Here is a 22701-nt window from a genome sequence, read left to right as displayed (position 1 = left end):
ACGGCTGGCCATGCTTTCCTCCTGGCTACCCCAACCCCGGCCAACAGCTCCGCACCCACCGCAGCTACTTGCCCAATTCTCCCCAGCTTCTCCTTCACCCAAATCCAGATAGTAGATGTTCTGAAAGAGTTGCAAAACCTGGACCCGTACAAATCAACTGGGCTAGACAATCTGGAACCTCTCTTTCTAAAATTATCCGCCGCCATTTTTGAAACCCCTATTACCAGTCTGTTCAACCTCTCTTTCATATCGTCCGAGATTCCTAAAGATTGGAAACCTGCCGTGGTCATTGCCCTCTTCAAACGGGGTGACACTCTAGACCCAAACTGTTACAGACCTTTTTCCATCCTGCCTTGCCTTTCTAAAGTCTTTGAAAGCCAAGTTAACAAACAGATCACTGATCATTTCGAATCCCACTGAACCTTCTCCGCTGTGCAATCCGGTTTCCGACCGGTCACGGGTGCACCTCAGCCACGCTCAAGGTACTAAACAATATCATAACCGCCATCGATAAAAGAATGTACTGCAGCCATCTTCATCAACCTGGCCAAGGCTTTTGACTCTGTCAATCACCGTATTCTTATCGGCAGACTCAACAGCCTTGGTTTCTCAAATTACTTCCTCGCCTGGTTCACCAACTACTTCTCAGATAGAGTTCAGTGTGTCAAATCGGAGGGCCTGTTGTCCGAACCTCTGGCAGTCTCTATGGGGGTACGACAGGGTTAAATTCTCAGGCTGACTCTTTTCTCTGTATATATCAACGATGTCTCTCTTGCTGCCGGTGATTCCCTGATCCACCACTATGCAGACAAACCCATTCTGTATACATCTGGCCCTTCTTTGGACACTGTGTTAACAAACCTCCAAATGAGCTTCAATACCATACAACACTCCTTCAGTGGCCTCCAACTTCTCTTAAACGCCAGTAAAACTAAATGCATGCTCTTCAACCGATCGCTGCCCGCCAGACTAGCATCACTACTCTGGACGATTCTGTGGACAACTACAAATACCTAGGTGTCTGGCTAGACCGTAAACTATCCTTCCAGACTCATATTAAGCATCTCCAATCCAAAATTAAATCTAGAATCGGCTTCTTACTTCGCAACAAAGCCTCCTTCACTCACGCTGCCAAACATACACTTGAAAAATTACTATCCTACCGATCCTCGACTTCGGCGATATCATTTACAAAATATCCTCCAACACTCTACTCAGCAAACTGGATGTGGTCTGTCACAGTGCCATCCGTTTTGTCACCAAAGCCCCGTACACCACCCACCATTGCGACCTGTATGCTCTCGTCGGCTGGCCTTCGCAACATATTCATCGCCAGACCCACTTTAGGAGCATAGGCCGGGATTCAAACAAACAGGAGCAACCAGTTCCTAGCAAACATCCTCAAATACTAACTCCTTCTAAGGTTATATTTGGGATGAATATGTGAATGAAAGATCTCTCTAATAAAACTGGTTCAGATCTTCAGAGATGCCATGACAGAGTGAGCACTGATATGATTAAAACGTTCAATTACACTTTTATTTCTCAATACAATTGCCACTCAGTTATGTCATAAAGTTATATAAGTGGATTTAATTAGTTCAATTACATTTAATGTTCCACTAATAGATCTAACCAGAGCTAGGGAGAGATATGAGTCACATGCAACCCAAAAATGACTCTTGTTTCCCTCAGGACTACACCACCTGTAACACAAGAAGGTGAGGAAACCCCAGAGTACCATGGAAACCACAAGGGAGTAAACTAGAGAGTAAAGTAGGCCAGCACTGGGTCAAACTTTCAGCTTATAACAATAATGAAGATGATTGTGGTGATAATAATCCTTTCTACAGAAAGTGAATAATATGTCACAGGTAATCTACTGTAAATGCCGCTGTAGAGATATACATAATTAATGAATCATGACAGAGCGATAATTTGACTTGGACTTATCTTATTCTGATGGAATTTTTCAAAGCTGTATCCCCATTCCCCTAAAAGTTGGTGATTCTTGATCCTTCTAAACTTCCTCTATCCTCACTTGGGTAGACATTCTGTGGTCCTGTATGTCTCAGTTGATAGAACATGGTTCTTCCAAAAACAGGATTGTGGATTAAATTCCTGGGGCACCCATATGTAAAATGTATGCACGCATGACTGTAAGTTTCTTTGGATAAAAGTGTCTGCTAAATGGCATTTATTATATATCATTCTGAATCATTGCATGAATCAATGACCATAACAAAAGTAAAATGCTAGATAAACGTGGGTTTGACTCTCGATTCAGGTTACTGCTCCCTGCACTGTCAGCCATTTCATACGCACAGACTGATGACCTTGTGGAGATCTCTTTTAATTGACTGTTTTGAACACACAGTCAGTCAACTAGTACAATCTTGCACAACAATCTCACTGCTTTATTTCACCCTCCCAGTATGCTACTGTGACTTGCTAGCTGCTGCACAATGCATCACCATGGGAAAACTACGTTCCCTTCAGGACACCTACCACACCCGATGTCACAGGAAGGCCAAAAAGATCATCAAGGACAACAACCACCCGAGCCACTGCTTGTTCACCCCTCTATCATCCAGAAGGCGAGGTCAGTACTGGGACTGAGAGACTGAAGCTGTTTATAGCTGGGACCGAGAGACTGAAAAACTGTTTATCTCAACAGCCATCACAAACACAGAGAGGCTGATGCCTACATACAGACTTGAAATCATTGGCCACGGAATACCTATGTGAGAATGCTGTTCATCGACTACAGCTCAGCATTTAACACCATAGTACCCTCCAAACTTGTCATCAAGCTCGAGACCCTGGGTCTCGACCCCACCCTGTGCAACTGGGCCGCACCCTGGTGGCGAGGGTGGTGAGGGTAGGTAACATCTCCACCCCGCTGATCCTCAACACTGGGGCCCCACAAGGGTGCGTTCTGAGCCCTCTCCTGTACTCCCTGTTCACCCACGACTGCGTGGCCATGCACACCTCCAACTCAATCATCAAGTTTGCGGATGACACTACAGTGGTAGGCTTGATTACCAACAACAACGAGATGGCCTACAGGGAGGAGGTGAGGGCCATCGGAGTGTGGTGTCAGGAAAATAACCTCACACTCAACGTCAACAAAACAAAGGAGATGATTGTGGACTTCAGGAAACAGCAGAGGGAGCACCCCCCTATCCACATCGATGGGACAGTAGTGGAGAGGGTAGTAAGTTTTAAGTTCCTCGGCGTACACATCACAGACAAACTGAATTGGTCCAACCACACAGACAGCATCGTGAAGAAGGCGCAGCAGCGCCTCTTCAACCTCAGGAGGCTGAAGAAATTTGGCTTGTCACCAAAAGCACTCGCAAACTTCTACAGATGCACAATCGAGAGCATCCTGTCGGGCTGTATCACCGCCTGGTACGGCAACTGCTCCGCCCACAACCGTAAGGCTCTCCAGAGGGTAGTGAGGTCTGCATAACGCATCACCGGGGGCAAACTACCTGCCCTCCAGGACACCTACACCACCCGATGTCACAGGAAGACCATAAAGATCATCAAGGACAAAAACCACCCGAGCCACTGCCTGTTCACCCCGCTATCATCCAGAAGGCGAGGTCAGTACAGGTGCATCAAAGCAGGGACTGAGAGACTGAAAAACAGCTTCTATCTCAAGGCCATCAGACTGTTAAACAGCCACCACTAACATTGAGTGGCTGCTGCCAACACACTGACTCAACTCCAGCCACTTTAATAATGGGAATTGATGGGAATTGATGTAAAATATATCACTAGTCACTTTAAACAATGCTACTTAATATAATGTTTACATACCCTACATTATTCATCTTATATGTATATGTATATACTGCACTCTTTATCATCTACTGCATCTTTATGTAATACATGTATCACTAGCCACTTTAAACTATGCCACTTTATTTACATACCCTACATTACTCATCTCATATGTATATACTGTACTCGATACCATCTACTGCATCTTGCCTATGCTGTTCTGTACCATCACTCATTAATATCTTTATGTACATATTCTTTATCCCTTTACAGTTGTGTGTATAAGGTAGTAGTTTTGGAATTGTTAGGTTAGATTACTCGTTGGTTATTAAGGCACTGTCGGAACTAGAAGCACAAGCATTTCGCTACACTCGCATTAACATCTGCTAACCATGTGTATGTGACAAATACATTTGATTTGATTTGAACGGTGCTGCTGGCAACAATTTAATATTTTTTTGCTGACTTTTACAGACACAGACATATTCAATGGGTGTTAAGCATTCGTAAATGTATCAGTTATTCTGAGCTCTGGCACACTCAGACGAGAATGCTCTGAAATCGGAGTAGATAGCCAGAACAAATTTATGTCCATTGAGAATGCACAACGACTATACCACTTAGCTAAGAACGTTGTGAATAATCAAGTCAATAAATGTTGGGTAGTTAGTTAGATAGTATATAGTTAATATACTGGAAAGTTCGATGTATTAGTTGCCAACTAACTTTAGGTTGCTAGCTAACCTACTGCTGTAATGATAACCTATGCGGTTCATAAGGATAGCTTAACCAACAAATTGTCAGCCAAGACAACATGTAGCATAACTTATTGAAAAGTCATTACTTTATTACATGGCTCAACATTTTCTCGACAGTTGTCAAAATTAGTTAAAGCAAGGAATTTGTATCTGCTCTCGTCGGCTGCATATTTTCCGCCATTTTCTTCAATTCTGAAAACGTGAAGCCACGACCCATTTTCGGAAGAATTGCATTATGGGCCCTAAAAGCACGGAAATAATGCACTGCATGTGTCCTTCATATTTTGGCAAATGTAGTATGACATCCCAGAACTTTTTGCATACTAACTGTATTGCTCATCGAATGATTACAAGTTTCTAATTACGTGATTAACTGAATCAAGTAATTATTAACTCATTAACCTGGGACACCATGGGAAAAATAGTTTTGATTGAGTTTCTATTTCCCAAATTAACTCAAAGAATATCAGAATATCGATTTTACAACAGCCGCTAATTAACCAGTTGCCTCTAACAATCTCGTTCTGAACGTAGTATAGCCCGTGAATATGCACGGACCCGGGTCTCACCAATGAGTTCGTACCACACCAATCTTAGTTGAATATTTATTTACTAAAAAGCTAAAATTATGATTAAAGATACACATAGACAAAACACATTATAGGCTATTGATTAGAACTTAGTATAATGAGCCAACACACTATGGCGCGTGTTACCCACAATGGGAATTTCAAAAGAGAGAGAAAAAAAAGAAGTACAAGAGAAATATACATTTGGGTGAATTTGTCAGCTATGCTATTCTAACCCTAGCCTTGCCCCCAACTGCAGCTCTTATGGGTCAGAATATAATGATGTAATTACGTGGGGATGATCTCCGGGGATTCTCTGCGTGGACCGTTCCGCTGTTCGATGATGCACTTCTCCTGCGCACCTCCCTGCTCATCCTTCTGGTGTCAGTGTCCTTTTTTGCTTAGGAGTCTGTTTCCTCACCCCTTTCTCTGGAAGGGGTCTTCTGAGGCCAGACAGCTCTGTAGCTCAGAGCTCACAGCATAGGAATGAAACCCTTTAGATACCACGATTCGATGGGAGATGGAGGCTAGTTGGTTCGACTTGAATTCACCCGCTTAGACACAGCTACTCATTCATAGCTTGGGTAGAAAAGTATTTCTTTGTCCTCAAACTTGCGTTCTTCTGGGTTCGTTGACTTTTTAGACCCTGCTGCAGCTGGGGTCACGTAGTCCTATTGTAAATTCTATACTCACAGGTTTTATACCCTTGGGTCAGAAGTGGGCGTAGCCGCCTTTAGGGCAATTCTCTGGGCGTACCAAGTTAATGAGGCAAGGGCTAGATTCTTCTCAAATCCCATTTTAAAACCCTTCACATTACAATGTTTTCGTAATAATGTAATCTATTAACCTTTAATAACAGAACAAAAATGACATACATTTTCATATTCCATCTATCGTCATGAACACCATTGTTCCAAAGTCCCTTTAGTTCATGTTTAATGTTCTGAGGCTGGTTCTCCATAGTGACAGGACAAAGGAATTTGTCTGTGGCCTGAGATTTACCAGGGGCGTGAGGGCCATAAAACCCCCCACGTCTTCAGACCCCTAGATCTCTCCTCCTCTGTTGGGGTTGAGAGATAATCTGTAGGGTTGTGGTCTCCTGTAACCTGACCTGATCAAGACAGTCATGACATATCTCTATCCATACAATTTCCGATAAGCATACTACATACTCAATTTACTTCACAAATAGTATGGTTAGTGCGGTTAGTATGAGTGTTCGAGCACAGCTATGGTTTTTAATTTCTCAACTGGTACAAAGAAATCTTATTTTACCTCCTCAATGAAACATAATGATTTTTCCTGACACAGAAGGCTGGGATGAAGTTGAAACTTAAATTAATTGGCATCTTCACAGGAACCGCAGTGAATATCATTTTTCTTTTCATCTATTGGTCATGCTTTGCAAGTATGACTTAACCAGAGCCTACTGCCATGTGAAGGGAAGAGACAGATTAGAATAGGACTCCAGAAACGCAATGAAGCCGTCCTCAACACAGGGGAATAAGCTAAGTGAATATGCAGATTTCAGGACACACTGCTTCCTGCTGTGTAATTCCTCAGCATCGTTGTTAAATCCACGTTCCACTAAAGAGTCAGCATTGTTGCCTTTAGCAACAAAGGTCCCAGCTTGATACTTGTTTTGTTGTACACTGTTATAACTGGCCTGTTCGGGTCAGGTTACCGTGGACAACAGTCCTACAGAGATATCTGTCACATCCACCAGAAGGGGGAGACAGAGAGGTAGAGAGGTGTTTTTTTTAATGACGCCTCACTCCCATTGTAAATCTTAAATCAGCAGATAAAATCCTTTGTCCTCTCAATGTGAAGGATTGGAATGTGTGAGTGGGCCCTACGGAGAATCTAACTCAGAACGACTTTGGGACAAGTATTTCATCAGCCAAAATGATGGTAATAACGATAGTTGGAATATGAAAATCATTATCATTTTTTGTTATGTCATTAAAAGTTAAATAACGAAAACATTGTAAAAACATTGTAACTTGAAGAGTTTCCATAGGAAAACATGATGCACATGATGTTTACATATTGTACTTTGTGTGGAAAATGTCCAGATCAAAGAGAATGTTTTTGTAAAAGTGAACTGTGAAATTAGTTGTCTAAACTGATACAATCTTGACGCCTTGCCTCGTAACTAGCTTACAATTGGCTCAATCATCCCCCTCCTTTCCCCTGTAACTATTCCCCAGGTCGTTGCTGTAAATGAGAATGTATTCTCAGTCAACTTACCTGGTAAAATAACGGTAAAATAAAAACTACATACGCCCAGAGAACTTGCCATAAAGGTGGAAAAGCATATTTCTACCCTGGGGTATAAAACATGTGAGTTAAGAATTTACATATCATACTTGGTGACCACGCATTGCAGCCACGGTCCGAGAAGTCGCAACTCCAAAATGCAAAACGAGGTGGAAGAAGACAAAGGAATCTCTTAATCTATGCTACGGATGAGTAGCAGTGTCGGAAATAGTTTCAGGATACATGTCAAATTAAAACGTGCTAAAGAAATGTTTTTCTTTCAAATATATATTTAATAGGGATGTCAAACGATTAAAATAATGAAATCGGGTTAATGGCATTCTAAATATATTTTCCTTTATTATGTTCCCCTAACCCTACTACCCCTCACCTAAATGGAGTAAACTAATGGAAAACATCACTTAGGCTTCTATTTCCAGCTTATATATACTATGTACTTTACAATAGTTATATTTTTTTGTATCCTTCAGCTACCCTCAACGCTTCCAACCTTTCTCTGAAAACCATCCAGTTTTGATTTCTATTTGCCATATTTTTCTTACTGTGCTGTTTCCCAAAATGTCAGAAACTATATACATTTTACAGACCCAGCATATTTTACATGAGTTATTTTGTTGTTTTCAGTGCCACCCTTCAGCTCCACACAACCCCTCCCATCTAGCTCTTAGCACCATCCAGTTTGGATTTCTATTTGCCATATATTTTTCAACTGTGCTGTGATGTTTCACAAAGTTCTGAACCTTTTCTATTCCCATAGTTTCTACAGATTGTCAATTAAAGATAAGCAAATTTGCAAAATGTATTATTAGATTATTGATCGATTGACTTTGACTTTTCAAATCACCAAGCAATGCCATTTGCAAAGTTAATGGCATTCATTAATTGTGATTAATCTCAATTTATTTTAGAATTCGAAACACAGAAGTCAACAACACAAACAACACAAAATTCATTGTATCATACACATATTAATGTTTAAGTAGGCCTATTCTCTATTATCAAATATTCTTGAAGTTTAACACTTGTGTGTGTTCACACACACACACACACACACACACACACACACACACACACACACACACACACACACACACACACACACACACACACACACACACACACACACACACACACACACACACACACACACACACAAGTACTGTTAAAGCTTCAGGCATTCTAAATGAGTGTTCTCCCAATTTCTGATTGGAGGGAAAACATACTGTATAATATCGATACAAAGCGCTTTTAAACCTGTCCAACAATGTTATGAATCCCACAGGAGACTCAATCTCGCAGGAGACTCAATCTCAAACAACATATCAGCCCATAGATCAGCCAGGTCTGAGTTTATGTTAAATATAATACAGCTATTAGCTAGAGATAACCTAGGCTTCTTATCCATGTTCTTCAACATGAACTAGTAACTAGCTGCCACTCCTAGAATTGGGATCATTTGTTTAAATCACTTGACCTCATAACTACAACATAAACAGTAGCTAAATGGAATTGATGTCCTGTTCTGATTAAAATCATAGTGGGAAGTTAGCTAGTTGAATCAAGAGACATTCAGCCATGGCATTGTAAACATTATTTTGGTTAGCTAGCTAACGTTTGTCACGATCGTCGTAGTGAGGGGACCAAAGCGCAGCGTGGTTAGAATACATTCTTCTTTATTTAATGAAAAACACGAAGAACACTTAAACAAAAACAACAAAACGACCATGACCGCTGTATAAACAATGTGCAAACATGCAACATCACATAGACAATAACCCACGAAATACCCAAAGAAGATGGCTGCCTAAATATGGTTCCCAATCAGAGACAACGATAAACAGCTGCCTCTAATTGAGAACCAATCTAGGCAACCATAAATACCTAGATGGTAAACAACCCCATAAACCTACAAAAAACCCTAGACAGTACAAAAACACATACATCACCCATGTCACACCCTGACCTAACCAAAATATATAAAGAAAACAAAGAATACTCAGGTCAGAGCGTGACAATATGAAAAACATTATTTAAAAGAACACAATAGCATTTTCATTAGTTTATGTTACTGTAGCCTACTGTATCTGCTGCCGCATATGCTCATGTGTGGAGCACATGGAACAGTGGCGTTCTTGGAAAAAGTTATATTTTGAAGTACAGCTCATCTCTTCAATTTTGAGAGTTATTTGGCAATGGTAAGGGTTTTGGAAACCTCATAATCTTACTGCATGTGACTGTGAGAGGATTTGAAAAAGGCACATTATATAATTGTTTACAGTTAGTTTATTATGTTATGTAAAAAACTGACAAGTATTTATGAAGAATGACAACCGTTCATTGCAGTCTGGTTTCTTTATTTACTTTCAACAACTGAAAACATTCCAAAATGTGTTTACTCATTAGAAATTTTGAAATAAATGATAAACTCCCATATCATCACAAAGTCTATTTAGCAAATTGACTAAATAGACTTTGTGATGATACTGAAGATTATACCATGGGACTTTGCGTCTCAGAGGCCTAACACAGCAAGCAATACTTTTTTTGCACAATGTTTTTGCACAATATACCTTACTGTGTTTGGCCTCTGAGATGCAGAGGCCTATAGTCTTCCCTGTAGTTAATCATGACATTCTGCAATTTATATATGGCAGATAGAGTATAGGCCAGATTGGTCCACCATGCAAACAGGCTGTTCTGGTCCTGCATCTTCTGGTGACCTATTGAAAACAGTACAACAATGATATAGCAAATTAAGATGTGTGATGTCAAATCAAATCAAAGTTTATTTGTCACGTGCGCTGAATACAACAGGTGTAGACGTTACAGTGAAATGCTTACTTACAGGCTCTAACCAATAGTGCAAAAAAAAGTATTAGGTGAACAATAGTTAGGTAAAGAAATAAAACAACAGTAAAAAGACAGGTTATATACAGTAGCGAGGCTCTGAAGGCAGCGATGCTACATACAGACACTGGTTAGTCAGGCTGATTGAGGTAGTATGTACATGTAGATATGGTTAAAGTGCCTATGCATATATGATGAACAGAGAGTAGCAGTAGTGTAAAAGAGGGGTTGGCGGGTGGTGGGTGGCGGGACACAATGCAGATAGCCTGGTTAGGCAATGTGCGGGAGCACTGGTTGGTCGGCCCAATTGAGGTAGTATGTACATGAATGTATAGTTAAAGTGACTATGCATATATGACAAACAGAGAGTAGCAGCAACATACAATTAAGATGTGTGATGTATGCCTTTTGTTTTGATGACTAAACAAAGCAGCCTACACACTTGTGGAAGTTTGTCGCTTTCAGGGTGACAAAACTCCAGATCCAAATGACAGGTTGAATACCATTTGCTTTTGTTGTTGTTTTTTAGAAGGGGTAAAGTGTGGACTCTAGATGATTCTATCAGCCAATCAGGGCTATGTATCTAAATATATTCAAATGTGTACCCCCATGCCCACACAGTTGGACTGAGCATTTCAGTGGCCCAAGGAAGCTCAAGGAAATAAATGATAAAAATACATTATATAAAATAAAATAAACAGTGATTTAATAAACATAAAGTGGTGATTTAAAAATGGTTCTCTATGGTTCTGAAGATTTGCAGTTTTCACGCATTCTTGTAAAAAACTAAACTAGAAAATGTACTGACATGTACTGCTTTCCCTGTTTTCATGGTTCTGTGTCAATCTGTTCCTCATTTTCTTCAGTTCTCTTCAGTTCTTATTTCAAACGTAAAATGAATTTTATGTAATTGTGATGTCATTCTAATGTAGCTGCAGGACCAGTCAAAAGTTTGGACACACCTACTCATTCAAGGCCAGGTCATCTGCATCAGATGACTTGGCTGCCACAATCACCCAAGTGTGATTGTTTGGGATGAGTTGTACCGCAGAGTGAAAGAAAAGCAGCCAACAAGTGCTCAGCATATGTGGGAACTCCTTCAAGATCATTGGAAAGGCTTTCCAGATGAAGCTAGTTGAGAGAATATCAAAAGTATGCAAAGCTGTCATCAAGGCAAAGGGTGAATACTTTGAAGAATCTCAAATATACACACATATAATATACACTACATGACCATATGTGCTCTTTCATAGTGTTGATGTCTTCACTATTATTCCACAATGTAGAAAATAGTAAAAATTAAGAAAAACCCTTGAATGAGTAGGTGTGTCCAAACACTTGACTGGTACTGTATGTAAGATTCTTCACATGTATTTTAAATGTAAATGCATTTGGAATACATTTTGAGTATAGGAAATATATTTAAATGTATTTTTTTTTTTTTTTCATACAGTTCCACCAACACACACAGAATTAACCTGCTGATATTATGTGACAATGTCAGATTACAAGACAACAAGACAATCACGTTACGGAACTAAAGCATCCTGACGAGCATTACCCACAAAATCCTTCACACCTATTAACACATGAGAGGATGTCGAGCCAATGAAGAAACATTTGCCTCTGTGATAATAACAAAATTCGTGGAAATACTCCATTGTATTTATTCCCTGTATCACCACACTGATTGTCCCAAATGTTGGTAACCTTAGTGCCATCATCACCGGTAGCAGTGGTTAATGAGTGCAAGAGGCCCACACATCTGCCAGGTCTCCAGATGCCTACTCCCTCAACCATTTGATCAGGAAATATTTTTAACCCACTGTGTCACACCACAGAGGCACATTAAGCCCAGTCCACTGGCAGGCATAGGAAAACAGATGCTGCATCATCAAATGATTGGCAAGCCACCACAGCACTCCCTACAAATCCCCTATCTATCTATCTATCTATCCATACCCCTTCCCCCCAAATCTCTGAGGAACACATTCATCACAATGCAGACAAGAGATATCAATTCCGCTTTGATGTTATGTGTTGTAGTATGTGAAATCTTTTAGACCTGGGGAAAGATTACATTGTATTATCATCTAAATAACTGAGAGTCTGACTAGAAGGTTTGTTTTGTTTAGCAATCAGGGGACATATTATAGAACATGAGATCAAAAGAAAGTGTTATATGACAGTTGCTAAACGACTAGGTATGATGGCATCTTATACAGTTGTCATCACGGACAATATCAGAGCATCATATGTCGAACACGTAGCTAGTGATACTTGATGTGATGTTGCTACAAATCCCCAATGATTAGCTCATTCACAAACGTTTCCTCTTCCTATTGGCAGTACGTCACATTTACATTAAGAGTAGGCAGTCACACTGCACTAATTTAATAACATTTCAAATTGAGGAAATATGACATCCCTCAAAAAATATGAATTACAATGTTGCCTGTTGCTGCAATACCCATTGCTGCTATCTAATTAAATAGGTGGCAATGTCCATCTTAGAGTGGGCAAGGTTTTTTTCCTTAATATCCTATTTCTTCCTTGACATATGAAAAACAGCTAAAGGCCATGGCTCTCCTTCCCTGTGGCAAAATATAATTGGACACAGGCCACTAGTGGAGAGTCACACTGTTGGAGGTTAAAGACACTGCTGTAAAGGGATCATGTCGCTTTTTATTCCCACTTCTGGCCTTGACCAGGACCCTGACAGCCAGGGTAGGTCTGGGACATGTAATTAAAAATCTTAAGAGTCTATTGACGCACCCGTGCATCAATCTAAGTAAATGGACTCATCAGACCAAAGGACAGATTTCCACCAGTATAATGTCCATTACTCATATTTCTTGTCCCAAGTAGGTCTCTTCTTCTTATTGGTTTCCTTTAGTCGTGATTTCGTTGCAGCAATTCGACCATGAAGGCCTGATTCGCGCAGTCTCCTCTGAACAGTTGATGTTGAGATGTGTCTGTTACTTGAACTCTGTTATTAAGCATTTATTTGGGATACAATTAACTGCACCTCAGATTGCAGCCCAAATAAATGCTTCACAGAGCCTGGGGGCACTCTGTTCACAACGTTGACATCAGCAAACCGCTCGCTCACACGACACCATACACATGGCTTGCAGTTGTGAGGCCGGTTGGACATACTGCCAAATTCTCTAAAACGACGTTGGAGGTGGCTTATGGTAGAGATATGAACATAACATTCTCATTTATTTTTTTATACCAAAAATTCTAAATCAAATTGCAAAATAATCCATGGTATGACCATCTTAAAATAATTCCATATGTTAGCTTAGGGCTGTCTGTATATATTCAAATATATACCCATGCCCACACAGTTGGACTGAGCATTTCAATGGCACAAGAAAATAAATGATAAAAAGTTTTCTAGAATAAACAGTGATTTATTAAACATAAAGTGATGATTTAAAAATAAATGGTTCTGCATGGTTCTAAAGATTTGCAGCTTGTCTTTAAATGTTCTGAAATATTTTGTCTATTCCCTTGAACAACATTCTTCCATAGCACTGCCACTGACCCACACAACTCCTAGGCTTGTTAATCTGCTATATTTGACAGTTTCATGTCTTCAGGGCTGCACATCATATTCTCTACATTCAGGCTACGGAAACAAAATATGACAAACACATTCAGGGCTTTAAAGTGACACTAAATATTTTCCTGTGCAACCAGGAATTGTATTTATATATCTCTGAGATAATAATTAGGTTGATGATAAGGCTCCGCTGTACTGTTGCCCGAGAGAAAAAAAGAGTGTCCAGATTCAATAACGTCATGGTTGTGAAAACACTTGTAGCCCAACCAGGTCAAAAGATCTGACCCATATTACTGGCACAACATTTTTATCTTCCTATAGCAGGTCTCCGGTAACGTATTTTACAGTCATAATGTCACGCCCTGACCGTAGATTACTTTGTACGTTTCTATTTTTTGTTTGGTCAGGGTGTGATGTGGGTGGACATTCTATGTTTGCATGTCTAGGTTTTGTATTTGTATGTTTTAGCCGGGTATGGTTCTCAATCAGGGACAGCTGTCTTTTGTTGTCTCTGATTGAGAACCATACTTAGGTAGCCTGTTTTCCCACTGTTAGTTGTGGGTGGTTAGTTTCTGTTTAGTGTTTGTTGCACCTGTCAGAACTGTTTCGGCTATTCTTTTTGTTATTTTGTATTCAGTGTTCAGTCAGAATAAATAATATGAACATGTACCACGCTGCACCTTGGTCTTCACCTTCTTCCTCTGAATGCCGTGACACATAAACCATTTGGTAGGCCTAAAACTACTCACGTCGTTTACACTTTGTTCAGTCATGTCATTGGCTAGCTACTGTAGCTAACAACCTGGTAACTTTACCACTATATCCCTTCTTCAAGAGATCAAATATCATAGCAATGAATGAATGACAGATGTCTTGCATGTCCTCATCACAAACCTGACGTTTCTAAAGATTTCCATTCAAATGCGTCAATAGGAAAATAGTGCGTTTACACAATGTAGAAACATAACATTCCACAAATGACTTTGTCATTTCATTGACAGGTATGCGTATCAACATTGAAGCTTTAATAATAAACACGTCTTTACAGTGTTACATATTAGTTTCTAGGGCACATGTGCTTCAAAAGTAGCTTTAATTCATATAGGTCCATATATGCTTAGCTATATACTGTTTCGAAATTGAAACAGTTTGTAAGGTAGCTAGCTAATGTTAGCCAATTTAGCTATCATCTACAGTATTGAGAACTTGATATTTTTACCTAGCTAACTAGACCATAGTACTTTGATGGTGACATATAGCTGACTAACTAGCTACTACCATAACCAGCTAGCTAGCTAGTGAATCCAGCTAACACTAACATTAGCTTTCTAGCTAGCTAGTTTGGCTGAGTTGTCATACATGGCATGACCATATTTAAATAATTCCAAATGTTAGCTTAGTAGAACCCACCGTGAGATGGGAGTTCCCAAAGTTTGGTTCCTAGTGGGCAGAAAATGACTGCGGACTGCCAAATAGGCCACTGACATGGATCCCGGGGTAATTGAGCACCTGCCAGTCCGCGTTTATACAGGCATATTTTTTTACTATGTAAAAGAATGGGTCGTGTCAGTATTTAGTCTGAAATTACATTGATATTCCTCATAATTTTCGATTAAAACAGGGTCATACAGTACATTGTGCTGACTAGGGTTAATTATGTAATCAACACAGTTTACAGTAATCAAAGTGAGAGGATTCTAGTATCTGTGATGTACACTGTATGTACCTTGCTTTCTCAAAGCTGATTCCACAAATGCATGTATAGATTTTTTCTCCTACATATTTTGAAGATAACACTGGTTTTACTAAAACAATCCTGATAAGTAAATATAGAAGCATATGGGATAATGTCTCACTTATAACACCAATATAGAGACAGGGACTCTAACACCATATGCTAGCAACAAAAAAAACTCTGTTATTTATTACCGTTGCCGGGTGTTAAATCAACATCAGTGGTGTGAGGGGAAATTGATCTTTTATCAAATAACCAGCAGTTCATCACCTATCTCTCCTCCAGAAGTGTTGTTTAGTGGGGAGTGGAGGAGAGGAGCGGGGACAGGTGGGGACGAGACACAGGGGAGGGAAAGGTCAGCAGGGTCTCCTTTCCACTTATGTCTGAGTGTGAAGCTGAATAAATTGCAGAGGCAAAACAAGGCATGGCTTCCTCCCCTGTGATTCCAGAGCAGCCACCATATCTTGTTCTCCTGTTTGGCACCTGCTTTTTGTTATGTCCCCCCCCCCCATCTCCTCTGATTTTCTTCTTTCTTTTTGTTCTTTTTTTAACTGGAGTTGTCTGAAATCAGCATCTGGTTACAGGGAGCTTTTGTTGTTTCTTGGAGTGCTCCAAAACCTATGTCTTCTTCCTCATACTGGGCTTTATCAATTCAACACATGCACCATTACATCTCAAAGATGGCACAGGCAAAGTGTACAAAGCCTGCTCTTGGTGTTCTCAATGTTAGAACAGGTGGCACAACAGCATTGGAAGCTGATGAATATCAAATGAACATTTGCATAAACCTGGCGTAAAATCTATCTGTGATTGATTATTCAGAACATTTTGTTCCACTGTTTTATCGCCAACTCATTCATGCATGATTTATAATAACCTCCATCTCGTATTCACGGTTTAAATGGTTTTGAGGTGCTTTATCACAGAGGTTGTCAACGGCCTATAGCATTGACTCACCCTTTATCCATGCATTGAGGATACCTAGAGCTGAACAATAGATGAAGACAGCAAAAAAATTATTTTGATACATTTATGCTAAAACCAGCCTCATTACAACAAAGTTTTGAACTAATTTGAAATTACTTCCCCAAACTTTGATGTAGTCTACTAAACTTATGTTACATTTTGCAATTATGAGGCATAGCACTGTATGTAATGAGTCCAATAAGTTCAGTGTACACTCTGCTAGACACATCAATTACTAATTATTCTGTTAAATGAGCAAAAGGCAGTGTTTATTTATTCATAAGCAATTAGATGAGTATAAACCCCTTCGTCATTTTTCCCATTCTCTGACAGTGGTCTAGACATCATCACTCTGCTTTGCTATCCATGAGAATATTACAAATTAAAGTCTGAATACCTGGAGGACCAGCCGCTCGAAATGTCCATAACATGCATCCTGTTTGCAACAAGGCTCTTAAATAATAGTGCATAAAATGTGTCAAAGAAATTTCCTAGAAATTAGAAATTTTGTCCTGAATACAAGGTGTTATGTTTGGGGCAACTTCAACACAACACATCATTGAGTAGCACTCTTCATTTTTTCAAGCATAGTGGTGTCTGCATCATGCTATGGGTATGCTTGTCATCGGCAAGTACTAGGTTTTTTGTGGGGATAAAAAGAAACGGAATACAGAAATAATCACAGGCAAAATCCTGGAGGAAAACCTGGTTCAGTCTGCTTCCCAACAGACATTGGCAGACAAATTCACCTTTCAGCAGGACATTAACCTAAAACACAAGGCCAAATGTACACTGGAGTTGCATACCAAGACAACATTGAATGTTCCTGAGTGGTCTACTTACAGTTTTGACTTAAATCGGCTTAAAATTCTATGGATTGAATGGCTGTCTAGCAATGATACACGATCAAATTGAGTGTAATTTAAAAAGTTTTTAAAGAATAATGATCAAATAAATACTACCATACCCTGTTCAAAGGCACCTACATCTTTTGTCTTCCCATTCACCCTCTGAATGGCACCGTACACAATCCATGTCTCAAGGCTTGAAAATCCTTTTTTAATCTGTCTACTCTCCTTCATCTACAATGACTGAAGTGGATTTAACAAGTGACATCACTAAGGGATCATACACTATATGTACAGAAATATGTGGACACCCCTTCAAATTAGCGGATTCGGCTATTTCAGCCACACTCGTTGCTGACTGGTGTATTAAATCGAGCACACAGCCATGCAATCTCCAAAGACAAACATTGGCAGTAGAATGGCTTTACTGAAAAGCTCAGTAACTTTCAACTCGGCATAGGCACAGGAGGTTGGTGGAACCTTAAATTGGGGATACCGGGCATGTGTTAATGACTGGAGCAGAATCAGTGGAATGGTATCAAATACATCAAACACTTCCAGGTGTGGCGCGTAAAAATAGCCTGTTCTCGGTCGCAACACTCATTACAGAGTTCCAAACTGCCTCTGGAAGCAACATAAGTAAAATAACTGTTTGTCGGGAGCGCCATGGCCGAGCAGCCACACACAAGCCGAAGATCACCATGCGTAATGAATGCCAATCTTCAGCTGGAGGGGTGTAAAGCTCGCCGCCATTGGACGCTGGAGCAGTAGAAACGCGTTCTCTGGAATGATGAATCACGGTTTGGCGGATGCAAGGTGAACATTAGCTGCCCCCAATACGTAGTGCCAACTCTGAAGTTTGGTGGATGAGTAATAATGTTCTGGGGCTGTTTCATGATTCAGGGTCCTTAGTTCCAGTGAAGGGAAATCTTAATGCTACAGTGAACAGGGACATTCTAGACGATTCTGTGCTTCCAACTTTCTGGCAACAGTTTGGGGAAGGGCCTTTCCTGTTTCAGCATGACAATGCCCCCGAAGCGAGCTCCATTCAGAAAGGGTTTGTCAAGATCGGTGTGGAAGACCTTGACTGGCCTGCACAGAGCCCTGAACTCAACCCCATCGAATAGTTTTGGGATTAATTGGAATGCCGACTGCGAGCCAGGTCTAATCGGCAAACATCAGTGCCTGATCTCACTAATGGTCTTGTGGCTGAGTTGAAGCAAGTCCCTGCAGCAATGTTCCAACATCTAGTGGGAAGCCTTCCCAGAAGAGTGGAGGCTGTTACAGCAGCAAAGGGGGGACCAACTCCATATTGATGGCCATAATTCTGGAATGAGATGTTCGACGAGCAGGTGTCCACATACTTCTGGTCATGTAGTGTACATTTAAGAACATTAACATGTTGTTACGGTCATCATTGCATGAAGAAGTGGACCAAAGCGCGGAGAGTGGTAAGAGTGGTAAGTGTTTGTGATTTATTAATAGAACTGAACACTGAACAACAAAGAGAACGAACGAAACTGAAACAGTTCTGTCTGGTGCAGACACAAAAACAGAAAACAACTACCCACAAAACACAGGTGGGAAAAGGCTACCTAAGTATGGTTCTCAATCAGTGACAATGATAGAGAGCTGCCTCTGATTGAGGACCACACAGAAATGGAAAACATAGAACACAAAACATAGAATGCCCACCCCAACTCATGCCCTGACCAAACCAAAATAGAGACATAAAAAGGATCTCTAAGGTCAGAGCGTGACACATGTAGTATGTGTTTGTGTGCATCTATCAGTTACACAGACATATACACAACAAGTAGGTCATATGGAGGAGAGGGGTTGTGCCATGAGGTGTTGCTCTATTTGTTTTTGGAAACCAGGTTTACGGTTCACTTGCGCTATAAGATGTAAAAAAGTTCCATGCACTCATGGCTCTGTATAATACTGTACATTTCTTTGCGTTTTTTTCTGGACCTTTGGAACATGAAAATACCCCTATCTGGTGGGGTAAGTGTGTGTGTCAGTGCTGTGTGTACGTTCACTATGCAAACTATTTGGAATTGCCAACACATGAATGTTTCTTATAAAAACAAGAAGTGACGCAGTCAATCTTTCCTCAACTTTTAGCCAAAATTGACTAACATGCATAGTATTAATATTAGCCCTCTGATTACAATGACGAGCAAAACGTGCCGGCTCTGTTCTGGGCCAACTGCAGTTTAACTAGGTCTTTCTTTGTGGCACTTGACCATATGACTGGACAATAATCAAGATAAGATAATACTAGAGCCTGCGGGACTTGCTTTGTGGAGTGTGGTGTCAAAAAAGCAGAGGATCTCTTTATTATGGACAGACCTCTCCCCATTTTTATAACCATTGAATCTATATGTTTTGACCATGACTGTTTACAATTTAAGGTAAAACCAAGTAATTTTGTCTCCTCAACTTGTTCTACAGCCACACCCTTCATTACCAGATTACCACGATTCCAAAATAGACTGCAACTCTTTGTTTTTAAGGATTTCAGTGACTTCATTAGCTGTGTTTGCTGATGTGTATATGGTTGAATCATCAGCATACATGGATTCACATGCTTTGTTTAATGCCAGTGGCAGGTTATTGGTAATGCCGTGGCAGCTTTGTTGCACCTGTACTGTCACCTCCTCCTAGATGGTGGGGTGAACAGGATGTGGCTCGGGTGGCTGAGGTCCTTGATTATCTTCGTGGCCTTCCTGTGAATGTCCTGGAGGGCAGGCAGTGTGCCCTAGATGGTGAATTGGGCTGACCGCACCGCCCCGTGGAGAGCCCTACGTTTGCGGACAGTGCAATTGTCATACGAGGCGTTGACATAGCCCGTGCATCTGTCAACGCCTCTACAGGTGCATCTATAGAGGTTTTTGAGGGTCTTAGGGGCCAAGCCGAATGTCTTCAGCCTTCTGAGGTTGAAGAGGTGCTGTTGCGCCTTCTCCACCACACTGTCTGTGTTGAAGGGACCATTTCAGGTCATCAGTGATGTGAAGGACGAGGAACTTGAAGCCCACGTTGGAGGGGACCCGCATGGGTGGCACAATCTTGTTTTCCTTGAAGCGGGCGAAGAAGGTGTTTAGGATATCTGGGAGCAAGGCATCGGTGTCTGCGTCGTGGCTGGCATTCCCTTTGGAATCTGTGATTGTCTGGAGTCCCTGCCACATACGACTCATGCCTGAGCCTTTGAATTGCGAATCCACTTTGTCCCTGTGCTGTCATTTGTCCTCTTTGATTGCCTTACGGAGGTCATAGCAGGTTTGTTTGTACACACCCATGTTCCCAGTCACCTTCCTTTGGTTAAATGTGTTTTTTTCACGCTTTTCACAAATGCTGCCATCTATCCATTGTTATTGGTTTGGATAAGTTCTAACCGTCACAGTGGGAACAATATCCTATATGCACTTCCTGAGGAACCCTGTCACTGAGTCAGTGTATACGTTGATAATATTCTCGGAGGCGACCTGGAACATTTCCCAGTCCGCTTGATCAAAACAATTTTGAAGCATCGATTCCGATTGGTCAATGTTGAACAGTCCTTACCACGGGTGCTTCCTGTTTAAGTTGTTGCCTATAGGTTGGGAGGATCAGAAAGAAGGTGTGATCTGATTTGCCGAAGGGAGGCCAGGGAAGGGCCTTGCAACCGCCCCGGAAGGGTAGGATTGATCAAGAGTTTGTGATGCGTGTGAAGCACAGGAAATGTGTTGATTGAATTTCAGTAGGGTTTCCTAAGATTTCCTTTATTAACATAAATGGGGCCTCAGGATATGTGGTATCAAGTTTGCACATAGTCCCGTGTAGTTCCTTGAGAACCGACGTGGGGTCGACTTGGGGTGGAATATACATGGCAGTGACGATGACCGAAGAATATGATCTCGGGAGGTAATGCATTCGGCATTTGATGATGTGGTATTCCATAACAAAGGAACAAAAGGAATTGAGTTCCTGTACGTTTCAAGCTGTTAATCATTAATCATGAAAAAAACCTTCTGTCTTTCTTTTCCCCAGAGAGTTCTTGCTTCCTGTCCACGTGATGAAAGCGAACCCCACTGGCTGAATGGACGGGTTAACCAACCATTTTCAAGGTCCTCTTGTTGAAGTCATTGCATTGCCTGAACGTTAGCTGTTAGAGACATAACAAATATTATACTGTATAATTCAGTTTTATAAAGCAAAAAAGTAACATAGTTGTGGTAATTCTAAAGTTAAAAAGGAATGTATCAAACTTGTTACTCCTTCAGTCACAAGCTGTCGTGTGATATCACCAATTTGTTCAGATGCTTATGAATTCTTCAAATGTGGATTTGAAACTCTTCAAACTAGTTGGATGTGTTTTCATTGTGAAATGCTGGGATAGATGTCCTTAAAAATATCCAAAAATTAAGATACCATTCTGTATTGTTGCCTCATATTCATAATTTGTCTGTTTTATGTGCTTACTCACATGGCTATCTCAGTGGCTGCAGAACATCCAGAGGTATTGCTGCTGTAAGACATTTAATCATAATCAGCTCTGTTCTATAGTAAATAAAATAGTCAGAGCTCTTCTTCCTCCTGGGTAAGGTCTACCCACTCAATGACCTCTCCATCACGGGTTGACAACTCCACAGTGTCGCCCTCCCAGAGTGCAAAGAACCTTGACGTGATCCTGGACAACTCGTGTTGTTTCTGTAAACATCAAAGCAGTGACTCACTCCTGCAGGTTCATGCTCTACATCATTAGAGTACGACCTTACCTCACAAAAGAAGTGGCGCAGGCCCTAATCCAGGCACATGTCATCTCCCGTCTGGACTACTGCAAGTCGCTGTTGGCTGGGCTCCCTTCTTGTGCCATCACACTCGTGCAACTTATCCAGAACGCTGCACCCGTCATGGTTTTCAACCTTCCCAAGTTCTCCCATGTCACCCCACTCCTCCGCACATTCCACTGGCTTCCAGTCGAAGCTCATGGTGCTTGCCTATGGAGCAGCAAGAGGCACTGCCCCTGCCAACCTTCAGGCTATACTTAAACCCTCCACCCCAACCTGAGCACACCACTCTGCCACCTCTGATCTCTTGGCCCTCCCACCCCTATGGGACGGTAGCTACCGCTCAGCCTAGTCCAAGCTCTTCTCTGTCCTTTTTAATGGCACAAGCCTGGCTGAGGAACTCTGAATCTATTCGGTCACCGCTCTCATGGTGTTGACCAATGATCAGATTTATGAGGCTGGAATACGCCCCTAGCAGAAACTGGGCGTGGTTTGTGCTAACATCATATGGGGAAAAAATACACATTTCAGACAGTGCGGATAACAGGGAATTGTCAAAGGCT

Source organism: Oncorhynchus mykiss, chromosome 5 (assembly GCF_057628025.1).
Source record: "Oncorhynchus mykiss isolate SJ-2025 chromosome 5, ASM5762802v1, whole genome shotgun sequence".
NCBI lineage: Eukaryota > Metazoa > Chordata > Actinopteri > Salmoniformes > Salmonidae > Oncorhynchus > Oncorhynchus mykiss.
Note: the sequence above shows the minus strand (reverse complement) of the source record.